Source organism: Silene latifolia, chromosome Y, assembly GCF_048544455.1.
Source record: "Silene latifolia isolate original U9 population chromosome Y, ASM4854445v1, whole genome shotgun sequence".
Lineage (NCBI taxonomy): Eukaryota > Viridiplantae > Streptophyta > Magnoliopsida > Caryophyllales > Caryophyllaceae > Silene > Silene latifolia.
Genome location: NC_133538.1, coordinates 274,438,557 through 274,451,966, shown reverse-complemented (window position 1 = coordinate 274,451,966; position 13,410 = coordinate 274,438,557). Strand labels below are relative to the sequence as shown.

The following is a 13,410-nucleotide window of genomic DNA, read 5'->3' as shown; positions in this document are numbered from 1 at the left end:
TGGTTGGCTTGTATGATGGACGCAGTTTTATGGAATAGCGAAAAGGTAGGGTTTTCCCTACTTAGTTGTCTGCTTAATTGAATATAAGATGATGATGGTTGGTTTATTGGCATGATTAATATGATTATTGTGATTGTTATATATTGGATGAATTGGCTTGGTTGTTTTGTTGTTTGTGGTTTGCGAGGTGCGTCCTCGGCTGTGTGAAGTCATCATCAGGAATGGCTTCACGCCCTTGATTCGCCCCTTGTGGTTCCCATCACAAGGAGATGTGCACATTAATGGACATAGGTTATTGCTTGTTGCGATGAGCGGGGCTTAGGTGGGCAAGGCTGCGGTCCCCCACTGGCGGTGAGGATTACCTGCTGCGATGGGTAATCTGGCAGGGCTACACACTTGAGTGTGTAGTCGGTTACTGGTTACTGATGGTGTTTGGAGGATGATTCTATGATTGGATTGAATTGTATTGGTTGTCTTTGTGATTTATTATCTTGATTATTCAATGAGACCCCGTTTATGTTTTCTAAAACTATGGCGATCCATTCGGGGATGGTGAGCAGTTATTTTAGCGGGTGTTGGTTGATATGTTGCTTGCGGGACATGAGAGGGAATCAAGTCATCACGCTGTCAAGCAAGTTGCCGTTGTCACTCTTGCTTAGTGGTTCTTTCAGTTGTTAATGTTGTAATCCTTGTCACGTTAGTTTAAGTTGTAAGAATCAGTTAACAAATGTTCTGTTATTGTTAATTTGATCTACTTACCTTGGGCAACCGAGATGGTAGCACCTTTATATGCTAGGGCGGTCCTTGGTAAGGCACCATGATATATGGGGGTGTTACATAACCGGCGACAAGAGGTTAATTTTAATTTATTGGGTAAACTCTCACAAGAGAGCCTCACTTAAATTACACGTATTTTCTTTGTTCAATTTTTCTTCCGAAATCACACACTTCTCCGCTTTTATTTCAAATAATTTGGAAAGACAAACACTCATAATACCGCATAATTAAACTTAGTATAGAGACTGGAGACAAAGGTTAAGGAGCTTTTAATTTCCGGAGGGAGACGTCGGAAGAGGTATAAATAAACAGGAAAGTATGGATGAGAAGGTGAGTGACATCAGTAATGGTGTGGAGAAGCCAATCCCACCTTGATGTCTCTAGGCCAGAGCAGCCCCCCTGAATCTGATGCCAAATTGTTGGAAATAGGGGCTTTGTAAGGCTTCTCTCTTTTTTCCAATTGTCCCACATTGGTGAGGAAAAGAGAGTTTCATGTGTTTATATATGTCCTCTTACCTTACACTATAACTAGTGGGTCAAGGGAGGCTTTTGTGGAAGCCTTGCGAGGTGCTTAATTCAGCTCGCACACGCGCGCGCGCGCCGTGCCCGTGCCCGGGCCCGGCCCGGCCCGGATCCGGATTCCGGATTCGTGATTCGTGATTCGGGATTCGGGATTCGGGATTCGGGATTCGGGATTCGGGATTTGGCAATCGCCTGCGGCGGGCTGTGCCTATCTTTTTGGACCGGGTCTGAGTTGAGTGTATATTCTGTTTTTATAAAATGCAGACTCGATCATTCCCATTGATTGGAGAGTAATGCTCAAGAACAGTCTTTTTTGCTGTGTATAGGGCCACGTTTTTTGCTGAAGCTAACTGCCCTATACTGCTATAAAAAGACCTCCTCTTCAGTCATTTATTCATTCAATATACACAACTCTCTTCTCCCCTCTTATTCCTTCTGTTCTATAATTTTCTGGGTAACTGTTTATCATCGTTCCAAGTCTCTCTGTCGCGAGTGGGCGTGACAGCGAGGAGGATGTAGTGTGATCCTTGGGGAACTACCGGCACTAGCTGATCGCCACCACGGTCGTACTGGAGAAATAGTTTTCAAGGCAGTGGCTTCTTACCACGACACTACTTACGGGGTTTATTTTTTTCTGATCGCTTATAATTCGTCTTCAACTGGTATTTTTATTCTCCTTCTGTTTTTGCATCTTTCGAATAACAATTTGAAAACTATTTGTTGCTGCAACATGTCTGTTATCTCGAAAATTGTTCCTGATATGTCGAAACTAGAGTCGTTGGATGGTCACAATTATAAGCGTTTTAGAAATTATTGATGTATTTTGAGCAGTTAGAAATTGATTACGTTTTATTTAGTTACCCGCCTAAGCCTATCACCCCTACTGATGCTGAGAAAACCCCTCCTCCCTCTAAAGATGTTAAGTCCAATGAAGAGGATATTGCAAAATTTGTAAAGGACAACAAAACTGCTAGGTGTCACATTCTGAATAATATGACAAACACCTTGTTCGATTTATTTGCTGTGAATAAATCGGCTAAGTTTATTTGGGAGGCTTTAGAAACCAAGTACGAGGCTGATGATGCGGGGAAAAAGAAATATGTTGTGGGAAAATGGTTGGGATTTCAAATGGCTGATGGGAAACCTATCATGGATCAAGTCCATGTCTATGAAAACTTATGTGCTGATGTTGTGAATGAGGGCATGAAACTTGATGATATCTTTGTAGCTAATGTTCTGCTAGAGAAATTCCCTCCCTCCTGGTCTGATTACCGAAACCAACTTAAGCATAAAAAGAAAGACCTGTCCCTTAAGGAACTTAAAGACATATGAGGACCGAGGAGGCTAATCGCCTTAAAGACCTTCCTGCTAGTCAATCTGTGACTGTTCCTGCTGTTGCTGCTGTAAAAGCTAATCTGGTTGACTCTGGTGGTCTGTCTTATACTGAGAAATATAAGGGTAAGGGTAAGGCCAAGGTTGGTCAGGGTAAGAACCAGGGTCCTGCAAAGAAGAATGGTCCAGGGAAGCATACCAAACCGGTTCCTAAGATTCAGAAAGCTACTAAGGGTCCTATTGTCTGCTATGTTTGTGGAAAACCTGGGCACAAAGCCTACCAATGTTCTGAGAAGAAATCTGCTGAGGCCAATGTTCTTTGATCGATGATGTTATTGCAAAAGTGGTTGTGGAAGCTAATCGGTGGGTAATGTTCTTGAATGGGTCTTGAATCTTTGGAGCATCGAGACACCTCTGTCTTGATAGGGGTTTATTTCTTTGAGTTCGAGGAAGTTCTTGATGGGAATGCGTCTACATGGGTAATTCTTCATCTGCAAAGATCACAGGCAAAGGCAAGATCTTTCTCAAACTCACCTCGGGGAAAACACTTGCTCTCAGTAATGTTTTATTTGTACCCTCATTGCGTCGAAACCTTGTGTCTGGTGACTTATTAAACAAAGCTGGTTTGAAACTTGTTTTTGAGGCTGACAAGGTGGTAATGTCGCGTAATGGGGAATTTGTGGGCAAGGGTTATCTTTCTGGGAGTCTTTTTGTATTGAACTCTGATTCTGCTATTAATAATATTGCATCTTCTTCTGCTTATATCACTGAGTCTATTGATGTTTGGCATGGTAGGTTAGGTCATGTGAATGTGGATTATATTAAAAAACTTAGAACTATGAGTTTAATTCCGAGTTTGACGAGTCAAGAATTCTCTAAATGTGTTAGCTGTGTTGAGGCTAAGTTTACAAAGAAACCTAGTAAACCTGCGACTACTAGGAACACGAGTCTTCTTGAGTTAATTCACACCGACCTAGCTGACTTCAAAAATGTTGCAAGTAGAGGTGGAAAGAATTATTATGTTACGTTTATAGATGACTGTTCTAGATACACCCGTGTCTACACCCGTGTCTATTTGCTTAAGACTAAAGATGAAGCTGAACACTCTTTTATAAACTTTAAGAATGAAGTTGAGAACCAACTTGACAGAAAAATTAAAAGGGTAAGGTCTGATAGAGGTGGTGAATATAAATCAAGTTATCTAGCTGACTTTTATGCTGCAAACGGTTTAATACATGAGACTAGTCCACCTTATTTACCCCAATCCAATGGTGTAGCTGAACGTAAAAATAGAACCTTAAAAGAAATGATGAATGCTATGCTTTTAAGTTCTGGCTTATCTGACGATATGTGGGGGGAAGCAATTCTTTCAGCTTGTCACATTCTTAATCGTGTACCTCATAAGAAAATTGACAAGACACCCTACGAGATTTGGAAGGGCTATCCTCCTAACTTGAGCTTCCTTAGGGTATGGGGGTGTTTAGCTAAAGTGGGTTTACCTGATTTTAGGAGACCTACCATTGGACCTAAGACCTATGATTGTGTGTTTATAGGTTATGCTCAAAATAGCTCTACTTATAGATTTATGTCATTGAGTGACCGTTCTATATCTAAGGCTAGAGATGCCGAATTTTTTGAGCATGTTTTTCCCTTTTAGAAAACTGTTGTGCCATCTCCTAGTTTATCTGTTGCATCTCCTGATTTGTCTTCACATGCTAGTACTAGCACTTCTATTGATGTTTCTGTTGAACCTAGAAGAAGTAAAAGACCTAGATGCCCAAAGAACTTCGGTGATGATTATGATACAACTATGTTGTCTGAACTAGGATACACTGTTTGTGCTAGTGATGAGTTTGTTTCGGCCTTTTTAATAGAAGATGACCCAAAAACCTATAGTGAGGCAATGAAATCCATTGATGCTAATTTTTGGAAATATGCTATTAAAAGTGAACTTGACTCTATTGTGTCAAATCAGACTTGGGAGTTGACTGATTTACCTAAAGGTAGTAAACCCATTACAAGTAAATGGATCTTTAAAAAGAAAATGAGACATGTCGGTACAATAGAGAGGTTCAAAGCTAGACTTGTAGTTAGAGGCTTTGCACAAAAGAAGGGTATTGATTATTTTGATACTTACTCTCCTGTGACCAAAATTTCGACTATTAGGACTCTTGTCGCCTTAGCTGTTATTCATAACCTTGTTATACATCGGATGGATGTTAAAACGCCTTTTGAATGGTGAACTAAGGGAAGAGATCTATATGTCTCAACCTGAAGGTTTTGTGATTGAGGGTCAAGAGAGTAAAGTGTGTAAACTGAACAAGTCACTTTATGGACTGAAACAAGCACCTAAATAGTGGTATGAGAAATATAACAACACTTTAATAAGTAATGGCTATGTGGTTAACAATTCTGATTCATGTGTTTATTCAAAAAAGATGGAATCTGATTGTGTAATTATATGCCTATATGTTGATGACATGTTAATACTTGGTAATAATTTGGAGGTCATAATTAGAACCAAAGATTTTTGTCATCACAATTTGAGATGAAGGACTTAGGGAAGGCGATGTTATCCTAGGAGTTAAGGTCATCCGAAACCCCAATGGAATCTGTCTAAGTCAATCTCATTATGTTGAAAAAGTGTTGAGAAAGTTTAACTGCTTTGATGATGTGCCTGCTAGAACACCCTATGATCCTAGTGTACACTTGTGTAAAAACTTGGGCAAGAGTGTTTCCCAAGAAGAGTATGCTAAAATCCTAGGTAGTGTGATGTTTTTAATGAACTGTACTCGACCGGATATTGCTTATGCGGTTAGTAGATCGAGTCGTTATACACATAACCCTAGTAATGAACAACGGAATGCTCTTCGTCGTTTACTAAAGTACTTAAAAGGAACAGAGACTTATGTTTGCATTATAGTAAATTTCTGTTGTGTTAGAGGGATATTGTGATGCGAATCAAGGTTGCGGTAACGATGAGATCTGTTCTACTAGTGGTTATGTCTTTACCATGGGTGGAGGTGTTATATCGTGGAAGTCCTCTAAACAGACTTGTATCGCACGCTCCACCATGGAATCTGAGTTCATAGCTCTTGAGTTGGCGGAGACAGAGGTGAATGGTTGAGAAACCTTTTAGGCGATATACCGATGGGGCGGACGGCTAACACCGGTCTCCCTACACTGTGACTCGCAGGCTGCTATTGGTGTTGCAAAGAATAGTGTTTACAATTCGAAAAAGAGACACATTCGAATAAGGCACGCTGCAGTTAGAGAACTCCAAAACAATGGAGTGATTGCTTTGGACTATGTGAAGTCCGAAAACAATCTTGCTGATCCCTTTACTAAAGGGCTGGCTAGGATACTAGTCATTGATACATCGAGGGGAATAGGGCTTAAGTCCTTAGGTCAAGAGTGAGACTTGACTAGGTTTAAAGCTTCTATTCATATGGCGTTGTATGATTCATAGCCTTATGGTGGTGCTTTTGAGACGCACTTGATGGATCATACACCATGTTGGACTTAGGTCCTTAATGACTCATGTGAGAAGTGCTATTGAGAAGCACTTGAGTCACCTACGTAGGTGTAACGATCACTAGACTATGAGAAGTCTTCTGAACACATCTATTAGTACCGAGGTAAACGCATAGCTCTAAAAGAGCGCGTTGCACTTTCGCGGAACGATCTTAATCTGAATGTATGATATGTGTTGTGCGGGGTATCGACCGAAGCTCAGCTAGGAATTCAAATCGCGCAAGATATTCTCTCCCTATAAGTAAGTTGTTTCCTCATTGCACTAAAGTGTCAATTCAAATCGAAAGATATTGATACCTAAGTATCCAATCCTTCCTTTACCCAGAATTCTTTTCTTCTTGTCTCTAGCGCCCCTAGTGGGGGATTGTTGGAAATAGGGGCTTTGTAAGGCTTCTCTCTTTTTTCCAATTGTCCCACATTGGTGAGGAAAAGAGAGTTTCATGTGTTTATATATGTCCTCTTACCTTACACTATCACTAGTGGGTCAAGGGAGGCTTTTGTGGAAGCCTTGCGGGGTGCTTAATTCAGCTCGCACACGCGCGCGCGCGCCGTGCCCGAGCCCGGCCCGGCCCGGATCCGGATTCGTGATTCGTGATTTGGGATTCGGGATTCGGGATTTGGCAATCGCCTACGGCGGGCTGTGCCTATCTTTTTGGACCGGGTCTGAGTTAAGTGTATATTCTGTTTTTACAAAACTGACTCAGTCAATTCTGACTGTTGAGTGGAGAGTAATGCTCCTGAAGAACAGGTATGTTTGCTGGTGTATAGGGCCACGTTTTTTGCTGAAGCTAACTGCCCTATACTGCTATAAAAAGACCTCCTCTTCAGTCATTTATTCATTCAATATACACAACTCTCTTCTCCCCTCTTATTCCTTCTGTTCTATAATTTTCTGGGTAACTGTTTATCATCGTTCCAAGTCTCTCTGTCACGAGTGGGCGTGACAGCGAGGAGGTTGTAGTGTGATCCTTGGGGAACTACCGGCACTAGCTGATCGCCACCACGGTCATACCGGAGAAATAGTTTTCAAGGCAGTGGCTTCTTACCACGACACTACTTACGGGGTTTATTTTTTCTGATCGCTTATAATTCGTCTTCAACTGGTATTTCTATTCTCCTTCTGTTTCTGCATCTTTCGAATAACACAAATGCCATTCAACTGTTGTTTCAAGGAGGTTTTCAACTAGCAAGACATTGTCTGATAAAGCTGAGAGACCACTTTATTACAATAATCTAATGTAGCCGGGAGAAGCACGCTCGATCAAAGTCGAGAAAATTTTGATTAAGGAGAGTTCAAAAAACCAGGAGGTTCTTGTCTTTGAGTCATCAAGCTATTGAAAGGGGCTCGTTCTTGATGGCATTCTTCAATTGATAGAGAGGGATGAATGTGCATACCAGGAGATGATAGCTCATCTTCACTTTTGTTCGATTGAATCCCCTAAAATGCTCTTGTAGTAGGTGGTGGTGACGGGGGAGTTCTCCGAGATGTATCTCGTCATGCCTCATTGGAGCATATAGATATTTGTGAGATAGATGAAATGGTGTCTAAGAAATTGTTCCCTGAGTTATATGTCAGGTTCAGTGATCCCCGTGTCAAACTTCACATTGGTGATGCTGTTGAATTTATGAAGAATGCACCAGAAGGAAAATATGATGCCATTAGTGTTGATTCTTTTGATCTTGTTACTTGTAGATCATGTTGTAAACCCCCGCGATAAGGCGAAAAATATAACTAATAAAATGCGGAATTTTAGGAAATTTTTGCAACTTTTAAAATTTAAAGCGTGGGTTCGTAAAAATCTGAAACCTAAATAAAGAATGCGGAAATAAAGATTAAATTATACAAACGTGATAGTCAAAGGTGAGGGAAAATATATCCCTCGAATGACAATACAATAAAAGGTGAGTCTAAGTAATCCTAATAAACCGACTACTAGGCCAAAGTGCTCGCTAGCTCACACATGTCTTCACCCCATAGATGCACCAACTAATACCTGTCATTCATGTAAACATGAACGCCACAGTCAGTGGGGAGTAACTCAGGCCTTAGGGTTCTCCCAGCCACAAATTGTCAAAATGAACATAACAAGGAACTAAAAAGGGTAAGTCATATAAGATACTTGAAAAATATAAGAATATCAAGTTTATATGTAAACATGGCAATTAAATAAATGAGATGGAACAAGATAGACCAACAATAGCATAGTAAAGATTCAACTATTCACGTGAGACAATTAAATAATATGAAAGACAAGAATACGGTCATTTATGCAAAATCACGCATTTTAAGGAAATACAACATAGATAGGAGATTATAATATGAATCATGTGAAGCAGTTAAGTAAGGGATCAACCAATGCAAATTACAAGAATAAAAACCGTAGACATTATTTGGAAAACCACTTAGCAAACATTACACGGGACGTGGCTACTAATGTCACATTCATACTTATGGCTTCCATCTCACCATAAGAACGGATTGGAACATCAATCCCGACGATCATATCGCAACTAGAGGGCTTATAGCTCACCCCTAGTATCCGATAGGACCAAGACAAACAACACAAGGCATACTCTTGCCTTGAAAGACAAATACCAATATCTATACCCAAGCAAGACCTTTACTACTCATATATATATATATATATATATATATATATATATATATATATATTGAAGGGTTCTCATAAGGCCCTTACATCTTATGAGTCCCTAAGTCCTTATAAGGACCTTAGGATGGAAGGAATGGAAGGGTGAGATTACATCTCATTCAAGGGTCACAAATGAACCTCCCTAATCTCCCTCCTTAATCCTGTATAACTCCTCCTAATCTGTATAACTCCTTCCCCATTCTAATCTCCCAACTCATTTCCTCATTCACTCATCCTCTCCCACTTCTCCCATTCACTCTTTCTCTCTCATTTTCCTCCCACCCTCACTAAACAAAAAACAAAAAAAAAACCAAACTAATACAAAAAAAAAACAAACTAAAAAACAAAAAAAAACCCAAAACAACCCCTCCTCCAAACACCACACCCGACCCACCTGCTGCCCACCACCACCCCACCACACACCACACTCGACCCAAAACCCGCCAACACCACCGACATCAGCAACAACAACCAACAACAACAACAACCCGCCAACAACAGTAGCATCAACAACAACCAACAACAACACCGACATTAACCCACAACCCCTGCTGCTTCACCATTTTTTTCAGATCTGAAAAAAAGACGGGATTGTTTTCGGGTTTTGATTTGTTTTTCGAGTGTTTTTATTTGTTGATGTCGTTGGTGTTGTCGTTGTCGTTGTCGTTGGTGGTTGTGTTGTCGATGTCGTTGTCGTTGGTGTTCAATGAATGTCCCCTCTTCCTCTTCCTTTCTCCTTTTTCCTTTTTTTTAAAAACAAATTTTCAAATTTTTAGATTTGATGCATGCCTCCCTTTTCGTGTGTTTTGTATTCAGCCTCCTAGATCTTTGTTTGTTTTTTTTTTTTTTTTTTATTTTGTTATTTGGTTGTTATTATTACGTATTTGGTTTTGCTATTGTTTTTCGGTTTTTGTTATTTGGTTGTTATTGTTATTTGATTTTTTTTTTCAGATTTAATTTTTTTATTTATGTATATAATTTGTTATTGTCATGGGTCATTCATACTATTAACCTCTAAAGTTATACATTGTATAAATTGAAGTTACACAAATTTTTGTTTTTTGAGGTGAAAGTTACACAAATTTTGGACTAAAGTTACACATCTTGTCTATTAAAGTTATACACTGTGTGCATTAAAGTTATACACACGATATATAAATTTTTCAAATTTAAATATTTAAATGTTTAGATCTGACGTTTTTATTTCCATTATTGTTATTGTATTGTATTTCATTGTTAAATTTTTTTGATGAATCATGATTTACTTATAGGGTTTTTTTTTGTTATTGTTATTGTTATTTGGTTTTTTGTTTATATTTACGGGTTTTTTTGATAGATTAACGGGTTTTTGTTATTATGGGTTTTTTTGTTTTTGTTATTATGGGTTTTTTTTTGTTATTGTTATTTGTTTTTTTTTTATTATTAGTTTTCATATCTAGTTTTCTTCTTCTCAACTTTCATAACTTTTTTTATTTTGAATTTTCAAAACTATATGTAAATACAACTAAAGTTATACTATTTACGACTAAAGTTATACCCTTAAAACATTAAAGTTATACTATTTCTGACTAAAGTTATATTCTTCAAAAATTAAAGTTATACAATTTATACTATTTTGTTGTGTGTTGTTATTTACTTATTATGTTGTTATTTACTTATTTTATATTTTTTTATTTCAATTATGTCTTATATTACATTTTGATATTTAGATAATGGTTTTTTTTTGTTGGTTTAAAGTTAGTATAGATGGTTTTAGGATTTCGGTTATATATTGGACTAAAGTTATACGATTTTGGACTAAAGTTATGCGATTTTGTAGTAAAGTTACACAATTTTGGACTAAAGTTATACAAATATAGACTAAAGTTATATATACTTATGAAAGACTAAAGTTATACAAAAAATGGACTAAAGTTATACAAAAATGGACTAAAGTTATACAAAAATGAACTAAAGTTATACAAAAATTGACTAAAGTTATACAAATATGGACTAAAGTTATACAAAAATGAACTAAAGTTATACAAAAATTGACTAAAGTTATACAAATATGGACTAAAGTTATACAAAAATGAACTAAAGTTATACAAAAATTGACTAAAGTTATACAAATATGGACTAAAGTTATACAAAAATGAACTAAAGTTATACAAAAATTGACTAAAGTTATACAAAAATGGACTAAAGTTATACAAAAATGAACTAAAGTTATACAAAAATTGACTAAAGTTATACAAATATGGACTAAAATTATACAAAAATGAACTAAAGTTATACAAAAATTGACTAAAGTTATACAAATATGGACTAAAGTTATACAAAAAATGACTGAAGTTGTACAAACAGTACTTATGTAAATTCAAATTTATAGTGTTGGTTTTTATTTGTTATTTTTTGTTGATATACTTATATTTTTTTTATTTGTCAACAAAGAGAAATGAAAAAACAAAAATTATACTTTCATTGAAATTACACACATTCCTACTGGAGTTATACATTCATTGAGTAGAAGTTACTCATATCGTTACTAGTGTTATACATTTACTGAGTATAAGTTATACATTTACTGAGTGGAGTTATACGTTTAGTCCATATTTGTATAACTTTAGTCCATTTTTGTATAACTTTAGTCCATTTTTGTATAACTTTAGTCCATATTTGTATAACTTTAGTCCATATTTGTATAGCTTTAGTCGATTTTTGTATAACTTTAGTCCATTTTTGTATAACTTTAGTCCATTTTTTGTATAACTTTAATCCACCAAACTACCACCACAAAACGAGATAATAAAGTTATTTTTTCAAAATATTAAAATTAACTTATTATATGAGATTTATTTTACCCAAAATCTTAAGAAAAAAAATGTAAAAAAAGCGAGAAATGAGAAAATAGATAAAAAGACAAGAATAAACAAAATAAAAGACAACAAAAATAACGAATGAAAAAAACAACTCAAAACATAAAAAATAACACCCAAAAAAAAAAAAAAAAAACCGTTCTGGCGGCGGTGGTTGTGAGACGGTGGGTCGTGGCGGTGGGTCGTGGTGTAGAGGAAGAGAACTTTATTATTTGTTTGGATTTTTGATTTTTTGGGTTTTTGATTTTTTTGAGTGTTTTGGTTTTTTTATTTATTTGGATTTTTGGGTTTTTTATTTATTTGGATTTTTTGGGTTTTTTTTTATTTATTTGGGGTTTTTTTTTTGATAGTTTGAGAGAAGAGAGAAGTGAAATGTGTAAGATGAAAGAGAAATGGATGAGTGGAAAACAAATATATAGTAAATTAATGATTAATTAGAGTGGATTAGTGAAGGAGGAGAGAGATGGTGAGATTAACTATTAAACACACTTTTTTGGGGTTTATCTTGACCATCCATTTTCACCATTCAATGGCCCTTAATAGAACTTATGGACTCAATATATATACATGGCCTTAGTTGATCTCTTCTCTCTCTCTCTCTCTCTCTCTCTCTCTCTATATATATATATATATATATATATATATATATATAATTCCCCTGGTAGGACGACAATGATACTCCCAAGACTCAGTCCTACTCTAAATCTGGCCAGACTCTCGGGACAGTACAAGTCCCGATTTGACATGCGGCAGAACGGTCCGCATCCAAGACTCGAAGACAGATCGGAAATAGAGAACCCACAATCAGCAGGACAGTCCAAAAGAGGCGGAAGATATGAGCTAAACCCACGATCGGCAGGACAGTCCGAAAGAGGCGTAAAGACAAGTCAAGCAAAAAGGTATAGCATAAAGGCATTATCATAAGAATACGACTCAACCAAGCGATACGAATCAACTTGGAAAGAGACTAATAATGTAATGAGGCGATGATAATCCAAGTAAAACATTTCATGCCAAATTATATTCATGAATATGAATAAGTAACCCATTTCTTCAATGTTTGTCACTTGAATAAAAATGTAAACAAACAGAAATGAACCATTTATAATAAACAAAATAAGCATTCAATTATAAATGACTCAAATGTAAGATAAACCATTTACTACTCACAAGGTATGAATAATTAAATTGGTCTCATATTAAAATGAAAACACGACATTTCGTATATAAGTGGGATAATTAAATAATGCATTCCGCAATTATAAATCATGTGAGGAAAATATATAAATGAACGATATTTAACGACTTCCATCATATAAAACGTGAGATAAAATTTAAATAACCGCAAACGAAACCTTCATGAGACCACACCATCTTATAAACTAGCCCAATATCTAATGGCATAAACCAGCATAATCTGACAAGCCATACTCCAAGTGGCCCGATGGCAACCCATGTAAACAGCCCAGTCACCATCACGACTTAATACAGCCCCATTTTGAGTTCTCATAAACCCGCCCCAAGCACTCATCCTTACGACCCAACTCAGTCCCAAACTGCCACCTAACAAACCACCAAAAGCCGGTCTGAAGCAGAGTAATATGCCGCCTCAAACTAGTCCGCAACAGCCCATAACAGCCTGCTCAAAACCCCTCTCCCACTGCTGTACACCAGACATGCAAAATAGCATCCACAACCCAACCACGGTTGCCAAAAGATCCCTGAAACGGTCACCA

General features: G+C 37.1%; 1 pseudogene; it reads left to right on the top strand.

Annotated features, from left to right (window-relative positions):
- Positions 1–531: 531 nt before the first annotated feature.
- Positions 532–7,883, top strand: LOC141630699 (spermine synthase-like; annotated as a pseudogene).
- Positions 7,884–13,410: the final 5,527 nt, after the last annotated feature.